The sequence below is a fragment of the Carcharhinus amblyrhynchos genome, chromosome 13 (assembly GCF_965287045.1).
Source record: "Carcharhinus amblyrhynchos chromosome 13, sCarAmb.v2.hapA, whole genome shotgun sequence".
Lineage (NCBI taxonomy): Eukaryota > Metazoa > Chordata > Chondrichthyes > Carcharhiniformes > Carcharhinidae > Carcharhinus > Carcharhinus amblyrhynchos.
In genome coordinates, this window is record NC_137336.1 from 80147209 (window position 1) to 80161712 (window position 14504).

A 14504-nucleotide genomic window follows, 5' to 3' on the forward strand; every position below is an offset into this window, starting at 1 on the left:
GGCTTAAAGTGGTCACCCAAACTAGAGAGATACAAGGACAGCCACAAAAGGAAGAAACTGTGGAAATGTGGGGACTGTGATAAGGGATTCAGTTTTTTTTTTAATCTCAGCTGGAAACTTATCAATGCTGTCACACTGGGGAGAAGCCATTCATTTTCACCATGAAGAGTGAAATGTATGTAGACAGTTGCAATTGGTAGCCTCAGGGCAGCCAGTCTGGGGGTTTCAAGTGTTAAGAGCACAGCTGATGGTGGACACCAGGGTGTTCAAATGCCAGGAACTTCTAATACCTGCCTTCAACTATATTTTTGCAATTTGGTTTAATCTGAGGGGAGATGTGAAAGCCAGAGAATGATGCCGTTGTGATTATTTTAAATAAATGTTTATTAAATAATGAAATAAGCAATAAAAAAGTCAACTAAAAATAAAACTTAACTCAATGGCTGTGGACAGCGTACCTAAACCCAGTTCCAAACACCTTTTATTCCCTAACTTCAGAGCCAAACCATCCCACAAAACATCCTATAGGGTTTTAAAAACTATAGGCAAAATCCAGTATTAGTTACTACATCAGGCACTTATATTTTTCAGGGTTGCTTCTGACAGAACAATTGGCTATTAAAAGAGACTTTTCCACAGACGCAATCAGCTGGGAGTTCACACCACTTTTTCTGCTATTGACTTAGCCTCAAACAGCAAGCTTGCCTGGGTTGAAAATTGTTGCTGATATACCGTTTTCCTTTTTGATCTTGCCTTAGCTGAACAAACCTCAGAAGGCACACTTAATTACCTTTGTTTTGTTAGTCCACCTTTCAGAATGTCAGTGAATGGGCTGAATAGCCTCCTTCTGCACAATAGGGATTCTATGATTCTAAAAGTTTGCACCTCATCTCCTCCTTTGAAACTCTGACATGCCTTTGACATTCTTTTCTGCATTGTTAGAAACTTGCATTAAATTAACATCTCTTTCCAGGATTGCTAGGCTCATCAAAATCTCAAAAGCATTAGTTAAAATCCCTACAGTGCAGAAGGAGGCCATTCAGCCCATCAAAGCCTGTGCTGACAACAATCCCACCCAGCCCCTATCCCTGTAGCCCCACGTATTTACCCTTCTAATCACCCTAAACTACACACTTTGGCTATGCTAAATGGCTTCTCATGTCCCAATCAACCTAACCCACACATCTTTGGACTGTGGATAGAAACCGGAACATCCGGAGGAAAGCCACACAGACACGATGAGAATGTACAAACTCCACACACAGTCACCCAAGGCTGGAACTGAATCCAGGTCTTGGGCACTGTGAGGCAGGAGGGCTAACTACTGTGCCGTCCATTAACCCAGCCAAACCGTCCCTGCCACTACACCGTTCCCATTTTTAAATAGTTTGAAAAATATATAACCAGGACATATTTCGAATTACTGGATTTCCTTGATTTTTTAAAAAATATGATCATGATTTCCTGCAAAACAGCGTAAGAATGATCCCCGAGAGGTTTGGTGTGATGGCGAAAGTAAAGATAAAAAATGTAGGAAAGAAGCCAAAAAACCAGAAGCTACGAGAAAAAAAGCAATCTGCTGACTAGATATGACAGAATGTGTATAGCTCTCACTGTTCTCTAAATCTCAGCCTGAACTTTATCTTTTAGTCTATAGGTTAGTCTTGCCTTTCTCTAAATTAAGCTGCTCCGTAACTGAACCTTGTCACGTCCAATGGGGGGTACAGTAGCACTGCTGCCTCACAGCGCCAGGTCCCGGGTTCGATTCCTGGCTTGGGTCACTGTCTGTGTGGAGTCTGCATGTTCTCCTGTGCCTGCATGGGTTTCCTCCAGGTGCTGCAGTTTCCTCCCATAGTCTGAAAGAGATGCTGCTTAGGTGCATTGAACCGAACAGGTGACGGAGTGTGGCGACTAGGGGAATTTCACAGCTTCATTGCGGTGCTAATATAAGACTTACTTGTGACACTTATAAATGAACTTTAAACTTTAAAAAAACTTATGTTATATTTTTAGGGATTCAGTCCCTTGCAACTGGAGTTCACACCAGGAGGATGCTATTTGTGTGCTTATGCAGGAAATGATTCACTTGTACAGTGAGCGTCACTGCTCATTAAGTTGTTCAGAGACCTTCCATTTGTTCTCAGTGTTGAGAATTTTAAAAGCATTAAATTCCTGATGAAATGTCAACTCACTCATTCCAAAGAGTGAACTGAGCTGAGTGTGAGAAGAAATTCACTGTCATTCAACCTGCTGAAACATCAGCGAGTTTCATCTGACTTTATTGCTTGGATTTTGCTGTTATGCTGGCCACTGTCTGAGTCTGAATCAAACTGTTCATCACCTCAGTGTGGATTTTGCTGAGCTGATTTTGGGGATGAAGGGCCATGGAGTGTTGTGATGAAAAAATGTGACTGAAATTGTGAAAAAGAATCACAGTAGGTGGTGGAATTTGAATTCAATAAAATTTATCTGCAATTGAGTACCTGCTGAACACTATGAAACCATTGTCGGTTGTTGGAAAACCCATCTGGTTCAGTAATGTCCTTTAGGGAAGCAGAGAGTGGGGGTTAATGGGTGCTATTCGGATTGGCGGTTGGTGACTAGTGGAGTGCCCCAAGGGTCGGTGCTGGGGCCACAGCTATTTACCATTTATATAGATGATCTGGAGGAGGGAACCGAGTGTATGGTGTCGAAATTTGCTGATGACACCAAGATTGGTGGAACGGCAAGTTGCGCGGAGGGTGTGGAGAGTCTGCAGAAGGATCTACATAGGCTGGGCGAATGGGCCAGGAACTGGCAAATGGAATTTAATGTTGGCAAGTGCGCAGGATGTCGCAGCTGGGCTGCAGAGGAACCTGGAGTGGGAGGGTGAGAACCCGGTCGTTGTAGTACATGTGGGTGCCGGCGACGTAGGCAAAGTGCGGACTGAGGATCTGGGGAGGGAGTATGAGAAGCTGGGAATGGAATTAAAAAGTAGAACCGACAAGGTGGTCGTCTCTGGGCTACTGCCTGAACTGAGTGAAGACGGGCGTAGGGTTGACAGGATAAAGGAAGTGAATGGGTGGCTCAGGGATTGGTGTGGGAGGAATGGGTTCGAATTTATGGGGCATTGGCACCAGTATTGGGGTAGGTGGGACTTGTTCGGGCGGGATGGGGTTGGTCTGAATCGTGCTGGGACCAGAGTGTTGGCGAATCGAGTAAAGAGGACTGTAGACAGGGCTTTAAACTAATTAGGGGGGGGGAGGGTGCGAGGGTAGGTGACGCTACGAGGTCTAAAGTTAAGGATAGGGTACAGGTAAGGGAAGAGGCCAAGGATGTCCCAATTGGTGGCGTTATGGCAAATAGGGTCCAGGTGAAGGCTGGGATGAAAGCGCTTTATCTGAATGCACGAAGCATTCGGAATAAAGTGGATGAGCTGGTGGCGCAGATCGACACAAATGGATACGATCTGGTGGCCATTACAGAGACGTGGCTGCAAGGTGACAGGGACTGGGAGATGAATGTACAGGGCTATCAAGTGTTTAGGAAGGATAGGCAGGAGGAAAGAGGGGGTGGCGTAGCTCTGCTGATTAAGGATAGTATCAAGGTGGTAGCAAGGGATGATATCGGAGCCAAAGAGCAGAACGTGGAATCATTGTGGGTGGAGATTAGGAACAGCAAAGGGAGGAAGACGCTGGTGGGTGTCGTCTATAGGCCCCCGAATAATGATCTGGAGGTGGGGCGGGCTGTTAACACGCAAATAAGTGTGGCGTGCAGGAATGGGACGGCAGTAGTTATGGGAGATTTCAATCTGCATATTGATTGGTCGACCCATGTTGGACGAGGTGGGCTCGAGGAGGAGTTCTTGGAATGCTGCCGGGATAATTTCCTTGAACAGTGTGTGTTGGAGCCGACGAGGGAGCGAGCTATCTTGGATCTGGTGCTATGTAATGAGGCGGGTAGAATTAGGGACCTTGCGGTGAAGGATCCTCTTGGAGAGAGTGATCATTGTATGGTGGAGTTTCTGGTGCAGATGGAGGAGGAGAAAGTGGGTTCCCGGACACGCGTCCTTTGTTTGAATAGAGGGGAGTATGGTAGGATGAGAGAAGAATTGGCAAATGTGGACTGGGGGAGTGCGTTGGAAGGTAGGTCTGCTGAGGAGCAGTGGAGGATCTTTAAGGAGATCTTTCTTGGTGCTCAGCAGAAATTTATTCCGATGGTTAAAAAGGACAGTAGGAAGAGAGGTAATAAGCCGTGGATAACGAAGGAGGTGAAGGAAAGTGTTAAATTAAAAGCGGAGGAATTTAGAGTAGCTAAGAGCAGTGGGCGAGAAGAGGATTGGGAAAGGTTTAAATGTCAACAAAGATTGACAAAGAAGTTGATAAAGGAGGGTAGGAGAAGCTATGAGACTGGGCTAGCACTTAATATAAAAAAGGATAGCAAGAGTTTTTATAAATATATAAAAAGGAAGAGGCTGGCTAGGGTGAACGTTGGTCCTTTAGAGGATGAGAAAGGGGAGCTAGTGGTAGGGGATGGGGATATGGCTAAGGTCTTGAATAACTTTTTTGTTTCTGTCTTCACGGAGGAGGACGTGAATAATTTGCCGGGTGTTAGCGATGGAAAGGTGGTAGGAATGGAGGGTCTTAATGACATTACGGTTACTAGAGAGGTGGTGCTCGACAGACTGGAGGGGCTGATTGTGGACAAGTCCCCAGGACCGGATGGAATGCATCCGAGGGTTCTGAAAGAAATGGCGGAGGTGATAGTGGATGCCTTGGTGGTTATTTTCCAGACGTCGCTGGATTCCGGGGAAGTGCCGGAAGATTGGAAAACGGCTAATGTTACGCCGTTGTTTAAGAAGGGTGCCAGGCAAAAGGCGGGGAATTATAGGCCGGTTAGTTTAACGTCTGTGGTAGGTAAAATGTTAGAATCCGTCATTAAGGAGGAAATTGCGAGGCATCTTGAAGGGAATTGCTTGATAGGGCGGACGCAACACGGTTTCATTAAAGGGAAGTCGTGTCTGACAAATTTACTGGAGTTCTATGAGGATGTGTCTAGGGCAGTGGATAGAGGAGAGCCGGTGGATGTGGTCTTTCTGGATTTTCAGAAGGCGTTTGACAAGGTACCTCACAAGAGGTTATTGCAGAAGGTCAGGGGACATGGAGTTGGGGGTAGGGTGTTAGCGTGGATAGAGGATTGGTTGTCAAATAGGAGGCAGAGAGTGGGGGTCAATGGGTGCTATTCGGATTGGCGGTTGGTGACTAGTGGGGTGCCCCAGGGGTCGGTGCTGGGGCCTCAGCTATTTACCATTTATATAGATGATCTGGAGGAGGGAACCGAGTGCAGGGTGTCGAAATTTGCTGATGACACCAAGATTGGGGGAAAGGCAAATTGTGCGGAGGGTGTGGAGAGTCTGCAGAAGGATCTAGATAGGGTGGGCGAATGGGCCAGGAAATGGCAAATGGAATTTAATGTTGGCAAGTGTGAGGTGGTCCACTTTGGTAGGAAGAATGGTAGGAAGGACTATTACTTACGTGGCGAAAAACTGCAGCAGGCGACGGTGCAGAGGGACCTCGGGGTCCTTGTGCATGAGTCGCAAAAACCCAGCCTGCAGGTGCAGCATGTGGTCAGGAAGGCGAATGAGATGCTGGCCTTCATAGCGAGGGGGATTGAATATAAAAGTAGGGAGGTCTTGCTGCAGCTGTATAGGGCATTGGTGAGGCCGCAGCTGGAGTACTGTGTGCAGTTTTGTGCGCCGCACTTACGCAAGGATATTTTGGCCTTGGAGGGAGTGCAGAGGAGGTTTACTAGGTTGATACCGGAGTTGAGGGGGTTGAGCTATGAGAAGAGGCTGAATAAACTAGGCTTGTACTCGTTAGAGTTTAGAAGAATGAGGGGAGATCTCATTGAGATGTATAAGATGATGAATGGGATGGATAGGATAGAGGTGGAGAGACTCTTCCTGCTCAGAAAGGACAGTAGGACTAGGGGGCACAGCCTCAAGATAAAGGAGGTGCGGTTTAGAACGGAGTTGTGGAGGAACTTCTTCACTCAAAGGGTGGTGAATCTCTGGAATTCTCTGCCCGTTGAAGTGGTGGAGGCTGCCTCGCTAAATATTTTTAAGACACGGGTTGATGGGTTTTTGATAAGCGAGGGGATTAAGGGTTATGGGGAGAGGGTGGGAATGTGGAACTGAGCCACAACAGATCAGCCATGATCTTATTGAATGGCGGGGCAGGCTCGAAGGGCTAGATGGCCTACTCCTGCTCCTATTTCTTATGTTCTTATGTAAGTATGCCGTCCTTACTTGGTCTGACCTTCATGTGACTCCACAGCAATGTGGCTAACTCTCAACAGCCCTCTGAACAAGAGCAATTAGGGATGGGCAATAAATGCTGGACGGGCAATGATGCCCCTGTCCCATGACTGAATAAAAAAAAGTATTGTGTTGACCCCAATTAAAATGGGAAGAACAACAAAAATGTAGATTTTTCTTCTTTCCCAGGATGTCATTGTCTAGATTAGCATTATTAATGCAATTCCCTAATTGGCCTTGAGATGTGGAGGTGAGCCGCCTTCCTGAACCACTGCAGGTCATACGATGTAGCTGCTGTAGGGAAGGAGTCCCAGGATTTTGACCTAGTGACACTGAAATAAAAAATATTTATAGGATCAAGAGAAATCAGTGAAGAACGGTGACATTTTCAAGTCAGGATGGTGTCTGTCTTGAAATGGAACCTTTGGGTAGTGATGTTACCATATGTGCTGTATCTTGCTGCAGCTGTACAGGGCACTGGTGAGGCCGCAGCTGGAGTAGTGTGTGCAGTTTTGGTCGCCGCACTTACGCAAGGTTATTTTGGCCTTGGAGGGAGTGCAGAGGAGGTTTACTAGGCTGATTCCGGAGTTGAGGGGGTTGAACTATGAGGAGAGGCTGAATAAACTAGGCTTGTACTCATTAGAGTTTAGAAGAATGAGGGGAGATCTCATTGAGACGTATAAGATGTTGAATGGGATGGATAGGATAGAGGTGGAGAGGCTCTTCCCACTCAGAAAGGACAGTAGGACTAGAGGGCACAACCTCAGGATAAAGGGGGGGCGGTTTAGAATGGAGTTGAGGAGGAACTTCTTCACTCAAAGGGTGGTGAATCTCTGGAATTCTCTGCCCGTTGAAGTGGTGGAGGCTGCCTCGCTCAATATTTTTAAGACGCGGGTTGATAGGTTTTTGATAGGCAAGGGGATTAAGGGTTATGGGGAGAGGGCGGGAATGTGGAACTGAGCCACGACAGATCAGCCATGAGCTTATTGAATGGCGGGGCAGGCTCGAGGGGCTAGATGGCCTACTCCTGCTCCTATTTCTTATGTTCTTATGTCATTTTCCCTTATCCTTCTAGGTGATAGTGGTCGCAAGCTTGAAAGGTGCATTTAAAGGAACTTGGGTGCGCTTGTATCTTGTGGATGGTACCCATACTGCTGGGCCAGTTGTGGAGGGAGTGGAGGTTCTTGAATGTTGTTACTTGAATCCAGGAAAGTGAAAAGTATCCCATTGACTCCTGACTTGTGCTTTCTAGATGGTGGACAGGCTCTGGGCAGTGAGGAAGTGAGTTACTCACAGTAGTATTCCTAGCATTTGATCTGCTCTTGTAGCCAAAATATGTTCTCTCTTGTTGGTCATTGCTTGGTCTGAATATTACTTGCATTTGTTAGCCCAATCCCGGATATTGTCCAGATCTTGCTGCATTGGAACATGAACTGCTTCAGTATCTGAGGAATTGCAGATGGTGTTGAACAGTGTGTCAGCTGCAAACATTCCCTATTTCTGACCTGATGGAAGGAAGGTCATTGATGAAGCAACTGATGATTTGGTCTGGGGACATTACCCTAAGGAATTCTTGCAGTGATGTCCTAGAGCCGAGACAATCGGTCACCAACAACCACAACTGCCATTGTTACAATAAAAAACAGACCAGTGAGCATGGTTCAGTCCTGGATGTGATCAACAGCAAAATAATATCACAATAGTTCCGCGTGGACTTTCTGCTTTTTCAGCAGGTGGGATGGTTGAGTGAATTCTTTTATACACTTGGAGGTGAATGGTCTCTCCCCAGTGCGTGTGCGCTGGCTTCAGTAGGTTGACTATCTTTGTCAACTATCCCTCCCACTGCTCAGAGCAGGTCTTTCCCCAGTGTGAATTCACTGGTGTACAGTGAGTTGGGATGATTTCCTGAACCCAGTCCCACAGTAAGGTTACCTGAACAGTCCCTGGGCAGCGTGATCAGGGAACTGATGTCCCAATGATATGAACTTTTACAACACTTCCTACGGTGTGGGAAAGGTCTCTCGACAGTTTTGAATTCGCTGGTGCGTCAGCAGGTGGGATGACTGAGTGAATCCTTTCCCACATTCAGAAGAGGTAAATGGTCTCTCCCCAGTGTGAAGTTGCTGGTGTACAGTGAGTTCAGATGATCGCTTGAACCCAATCCCACAGTGAGAGTACCTGAATGGTGTCTCATCTGTGTGGATACGTTGATGCGACATCAGTTCCCCTGAACTTTTATAGCACTTCCTGCAGTCTGGACATTTAAAAGGTTTCTCCTCACTGTGAACTCGCTGGTGTGTCAGCAGGTGGGATAACTGCTTGAATCCCTTCCCACCCACACAGCAGGTGAATGGCCTCTCCCCGTTGTGAGTGAGTTTGTGTAAATGCAAGCTACCACACTGAATGAATCCCTTCCCACACATGTGGAGCAGATGAAAGGCCTCTGCCGAGTGTGAGTGCATTGATGTGCACTGAGGACTGATAACTACCTGAAACATTTCCCACAGTGATTGCAGCTGAATGGCTTCTCCTCTGTGTGAATTTGCTGACGTGACAAAAAGCTGGATGATTTAATGAATTCCTTCCCGCACGAACAGGTAAATGGTCTCTCCCCACTGTGAACCCGCTTGTGTGCGTTGAGGTTAGATGAAGGCCTGAAACTTTTTCCACAGACTGCAGCTGAATGGCCTCTCCTCAGTGTGAGTTCACTGGTGAGAGAGCAGTTTCGACGACAGAGGAAATCGTTCCCCATGCACTGAGCAAGTGAATGGCTTCTCTCCTTTGTGAATTCGCTGGTGTGACTGAAGACTGGATCGCCAAGAGAAATCCTTCCTACACAATGAGCAACTGAATGGCCTCTCTCCAGTGTGAACTCGGTGACACGTGTTCAGGTTGGACGAACATGAGAACCTCTTTCCACAGTAAGTGCAGCTGAAAGGTCTCTCCTCAGGATGAATACGCTGGTGTAAGAGCAGGTGGGATGACAGAGTAAATCCCTTCCAACACACAGAGCAGGAGAATGGTTTCTCTCCAGTGTGACTGTGTTGATGGTTTTCCAGCAGGTATGCATAACTGAATCCTTTCCCACAGTCTGCACATTTCCATGGTTTCTCCATGGTGCCAGTGTGCTTGACTCTGTCCAGTTTGGATGAAGTTTCATCCTTGCACAACATTTATGTAGTTTATACCCACTATGAATGCTGTGATTTTGTTTTCTAGCAGAATCACTGGTTCAAACTCTTTCCACAGTCAGGACACCAGAACACTTTCACTCGGATGTGTGTGGGGCTCTTGGTGCTTTTCCAGTCACACCGAATTATGAAATATTTTTTCCACAAACAGGGCAATTGTTCTCCTTACACTGTCAAAGGCCAAAGATGTTTAGGTCATGGTGAATCGAGTGGCACTGTCCATCCTTAACATGAAGTTTAGTTTGAGTTCATTGGCTATAAATCCTCTTCTAATATCTTGGAAACAGAGTTCAGAAAGCTAATTCAGAACATGCAATTCTAATTTTCGTGCAACATTATTTGCTCATATTTACCCTCCAAATCATTGTCTCTCCTATCTGGGCTGAAATCATAGAAATCCTCCAGTGCAGAAGGAAGTCATTCGGCTCATTGTGTCTGACTGACAACAATCCCACCCTAGGCCCTTTTCCCCACAACCTGACACATTTACTCTGCTAATCCCTCTAACCTACACATCCTTGGACGCTAAGGAGAAATTTAGCATGAGCAATCCACCTAACCTGCACACCTTTGGACTGTGGGAGGAAACTGGAGCACCTGAACAAAACACACACAGGCACAGGGAGAATGTGCAAACTTTGTACAGACAGTGACCCATGCCAGGAATTGAACCTGGACCCCTGGAGCTGTGAGGCAGCAGTGCTTGCCACCCCTCATCACACATCTCATCCAAACTCATCACTACCTCCAGTATTAACGTCTTCATTTCTAAGCCTCAATCAGCACCACTCTAGCTGAACTCAGTTCTTTGGCCCATGTGCAGAGTGAGAATAATTTTTTTTCTCTCATACTAACATACGCCACTCATGTTCTGTTACATTCCCAGCGAGCACAGACCTGCTCTGTTCACTGCTGAAACATCATGGTGACCATTATCCTGGTCCTGTACCTGTATTTATTTGTGCCACAAAACTAGGGTAAGTAATTCCTGCAGAAAGACAAAAGCAATGGTCACAAAAAGTGAGGGATGATTGTAAATGCAGCTAGTGCATTGTGCCTATTTTACCATTTGCTCATGAACAGACATTCTCAACTAAATTTGAGATTAGGGAGTAAATTAAAACATCACAATTTTAAGATTAATCCTTCCCCCAAAATGATGTTCATTTGTCAGTCAGTAACAGTAAAACTCTCATCAGAAATACATCAGGCTGTTACTGTTGAAATGTGGATGCTGTAAAATTTATTTTTAAACAAATGTATTTATTTTTAGTAGATGAATAATATTTTAAATATAACCACTCAATTTGTGATTCGAGACGAGACTCTGAATTTAAAAGCTTCAATAACTAAACCAGCCTGATAATCGCCTCCACAAAACCTTCCCCATCACCGCGGGGTAAACACAGCCCCCTATTCGGGGCCTCAGGCCCAGCAGCTGATAAAACTCCCAGTCCAGCCGCACTGACCATTCCTCCAGCTGCTCCCCTCACCGTGACTGACACTGAGCATGCTCACACTGCGCCTGTGCACTGGGAGGCTGCTCGCCGACCGCCATGTTGGGAGAGGAAGGTAGGTTTGTACGGGAGATAGGAATAGAGGCGACCATCTTGGTGAGGGAAGAGGGAGTAGGCGAGGTTTCATTCCCGGCGACAGGCCCGGGTTACCCGGGCAACTGGTGCCCGCCATCTTGTGGTGGTGATTTTCTATCCGGGTCTTTAGTGAAAGAATGGACAGTAAGATGGAGCTGAGTTTATAAACTGTTCAGAGGAAGGTCTGAAATCAGAGTTACATCAGATATCTGTAAGAACAATAATATTTACACCAATTATAGTTTAAAATGAAATCAGAATGATGTAAACACTCCGTTCCCAAAATTAATTATATTGGATTGGAAATGTTAACTCTGTTTCTTTCCACAGAAGCTGCCAAACCTGCTGAGGATTTCCAGAACTTTGCTTTTATTTCAGATTTGTAGCATCCACAGCATTTTGTTTTGTTACAATGTTTATTTTATTACGTAACAAGTTGGTAGTAAAATGATCGTTACCATTTAAATGTAGAAATGAGTGATGTTGTATCACTAAGACTGGTCTGCTTAGGAGCAATATCAGAAATCACTACAGGAAATATAGTGGAAGTCTTGAATTCTGTCGAGACTTGGTGAATTCAAAATTTACAAGCAGACTGCTTGTGAGGCAAGAGTATTATAGGTCATGGAGTCAATGCAGTTGAATAGATTTAGCCTACAAATCAGGTATCTGCATACTTGAGTTTAATGTCTGAAGTTGGACTGATTCTGTTTTGAAGGTGGTGTTGGTTTCCTGTCTGTTCTCCAGATTATCTCAATGCCAGTTGGGAATTTGCTTGCGATGAGGTGCACAGAGAAAAGTGGAGAAGAAAAAGATTTGGTACAATAACACAGCCTTGTTTGATCCCAGCCTTCTTTAAGATAGGGTCTTGTGTGATTGTGTTGATGAGGACGATGGCTTGCATGCCAATATGGAGTAGATGGAGGAATGTGACAGATCTCTGAAGACAGCCAAATTGGAGAAGCACATGGGATAAAGCTTCACATATGGCAGTGTAAAAAGCTTTGTGAGGTCAAAAAGGACCATGAACTGCAGTTAGTACTGTTCCTTGCATTTTTGTCATCTTTGCCCTACATTAAAATATAATTTCTGTGATGCCTTTTTGATAGGGGAGGGGATGGGGGTGATGAAATGGCGTTGTGACTTTGGAAGGAGCCCTGTGACACTGGGAAAATTATTGCAGATCATTATTGCATTGTTCTTCTCTATGCCGCGTTAATTGTAGCATGCAAATTTGTCTCCATTCTGGAATATAATCACATTGTTCCTGACATGCATCCCTTTTCCTGGATGAGGAATATCTGGCTGTGCAGCCCATGCCAGCAGTGAAGCTCTGCTGTGTTTCAGAATTTTGGCAGGAATTCTGATTGCTGTGTAGGCCATTTTGTTTTTCAGCTGTTGATTGTCTTTTTTCACTCTTCCTCCATACTGGGGCACTGACACTGAGCCAGAACAATATTGAGGGCATTTAAGTCAAATATGTAGTCTTGGTTGAGGAGTTCTTCATAAATTTCTCTTAAGTGCATACTGACTGTCCCTCTAACCTTTGAGTTCCCATCCATGCTGGGCTGTCAACAGGTGGGCCATTGAGTGATTAGGTCTTAGATTGTCTTGAATGTGCTGAAGAATCAGCACATATAATTAGCTTCTCTGAGCAGTTGGATCTCCTGTGTGCTTTCTACCCACCATTATTTATGCTGTGTGTTTTACTTCCTGCCAGTGACCTTCCCATTGGAGAAAAATAATAGTGAATTGTAGATCACATTTTCTATATTTGGGGAGCCTCCTTGATGAAAGCAAACAGAGATGATAAAATTCTTAAGTAATTTCAACATGCCAGCTCTTCCTTCAGCTAACTAAGGAAAAAAGTATTTTTATCTTTATTCTTTCATGGGATGTGAGCTTCACTGGCGAGGCCAGTGTTGTTGCCTATCCCACATTGCCCTTAAACTGAGTGGCGTTCTAGTGCCATTCTACAAGACAGTGCTGTGGGTCTGGAGTCACAGGCCAGACCGGTAAGAATGGCAGATTTCCTTACACAGAGGACAGTAATAATCCAATGGGTTTTTACTACAATCAATAATCATTTTACAATCACCAATAGTGAGAGTAATTTTCAATTCTTGACCTTAATTATTTTGACATTCCACCAGACGTCATGGTGAGATTTGAAACTGCGTCTGCAGAGCATTAGTCGGGACCTCTTGAGTTTCTAGTCCAGTGATCCTACCAGTTGTTCTGTACACTGGAAACCTAACCAGAGAAAATGGAGGGAGAAAATTAGGAGTAGAGGAAAGGAGGCTATCCAGATTTCGCACAGGGAAGATGGACAGTGTGTGGAATAGGGATTTACAGTTTTAAGAGAAAATGTGTTCCATAGAAAGTTGAGTTATGTTCTGAATTTTTATCCTGGACTTAAAATGAAGACTGTTCTAAGTTCCTTTTACAAGTATTACTAAATGAGAATTGGTAGTCAAGAAACTCAAAACAAATATAATTTTAAGGTTGGACAGAGCTTTTTGGTTTATCATGCCTTGAGGGTCATCGTTCTTTGAATGTGGAAGGCAAAATATTTGGTCTGTCTATGGGAAAGGATTTCAAACATCATTGTGGCTAGTAAAGCACTGAAATGCAAACACCCGATTGAGAATGTTCCAGGGACTGACTGTGGAAAGCTTTAACTATTTGCGCAGCCTGAAAAAGCATCACATCATTCACAACAGAGAGAAACCATACATGTTCTGTGTGTCAACAAATCTTCAGTTGATTTCCAACCTGGAGAGAGTTGATTTCCAACCTGGACCTGGGTTTGATTTCTGGCTTGGGTCACTATCTATGTCGAGTTTGCACATTCTCCTTGTGTCTGCGCGGGTTTCCTTCAGGTGCTCCGGTTTCCTCCCACAGTCCAAAGATGTGCGGGTTAGGTTGATTGGCCATGCTAAAATTGCCCCTTAGTGTTCTGAGATGTGTAAGTTAGAGGGATTAGTGGGTAAATATGTAGGATATGGGGGAAGGGAATGGGTGGGATTGTGGTCGGTGCAGACTTGATGGGTCAAATGGCCTCTTTTTGCCCTGTAGGGTTTCTATGATTCTATGAGACCATTCACTTGCTCCCAGTGTTTGAAAGGATTCACTCGGTTATCCAGCTTACAGACATACTAGAGAAAGCACAATGGGGAAAGGCCAGTCATCTGCTCTGAATGTAGGAAATGATTCACTTGATCTCCCATCCTGCTGAAACACCAGTGGGTTCACACTGGAGAGAGACAGTTCAAATGCAACAACTGTGGGAAGGGATTCACCGGTTATTCCAACCTACTAACACACCAGTGAGTTCATGCTGGAGAGAAGCTGTGTGGAAAGGATTCTGTTGGTCATTTGCCCTGTTACAGCACCAGTGAGTTCACACAGGGGAGAGGCCATTCA

The 14504-nt window shown here is 45.2% G+C and overlaps 1 protein-coding gene across 5 annotated transcripts in view; it reads left to right on the top strand.

Moving 5' to 3' along the window:
• LOC145352005 (uncharacterized) overlaps nt 1-14504 on the top strand; it is a 43493-nt gene that overhangs the window by 3729 nt on the left and 25260 nt on the right. Inside the window, exon 2 of one of the 5 annotated variants that reach the window (XR_013888482.1) lies at nt 8893-8974. The exons of 2 other annotated variants lie outside the window; for them this stretch is intronic. The gene's annotated coding sequence lies outside the window, so the exon portion shown is untranslated. Of the gene's footprint in view, nt 1-8892; nt 9217-11112; nt 11290-14504 lie in introns of those variants that run through there. 2 more of the 5 variants (XM_080201868.1, XM_080201871.1) reach the window with 2 other exon arrangements.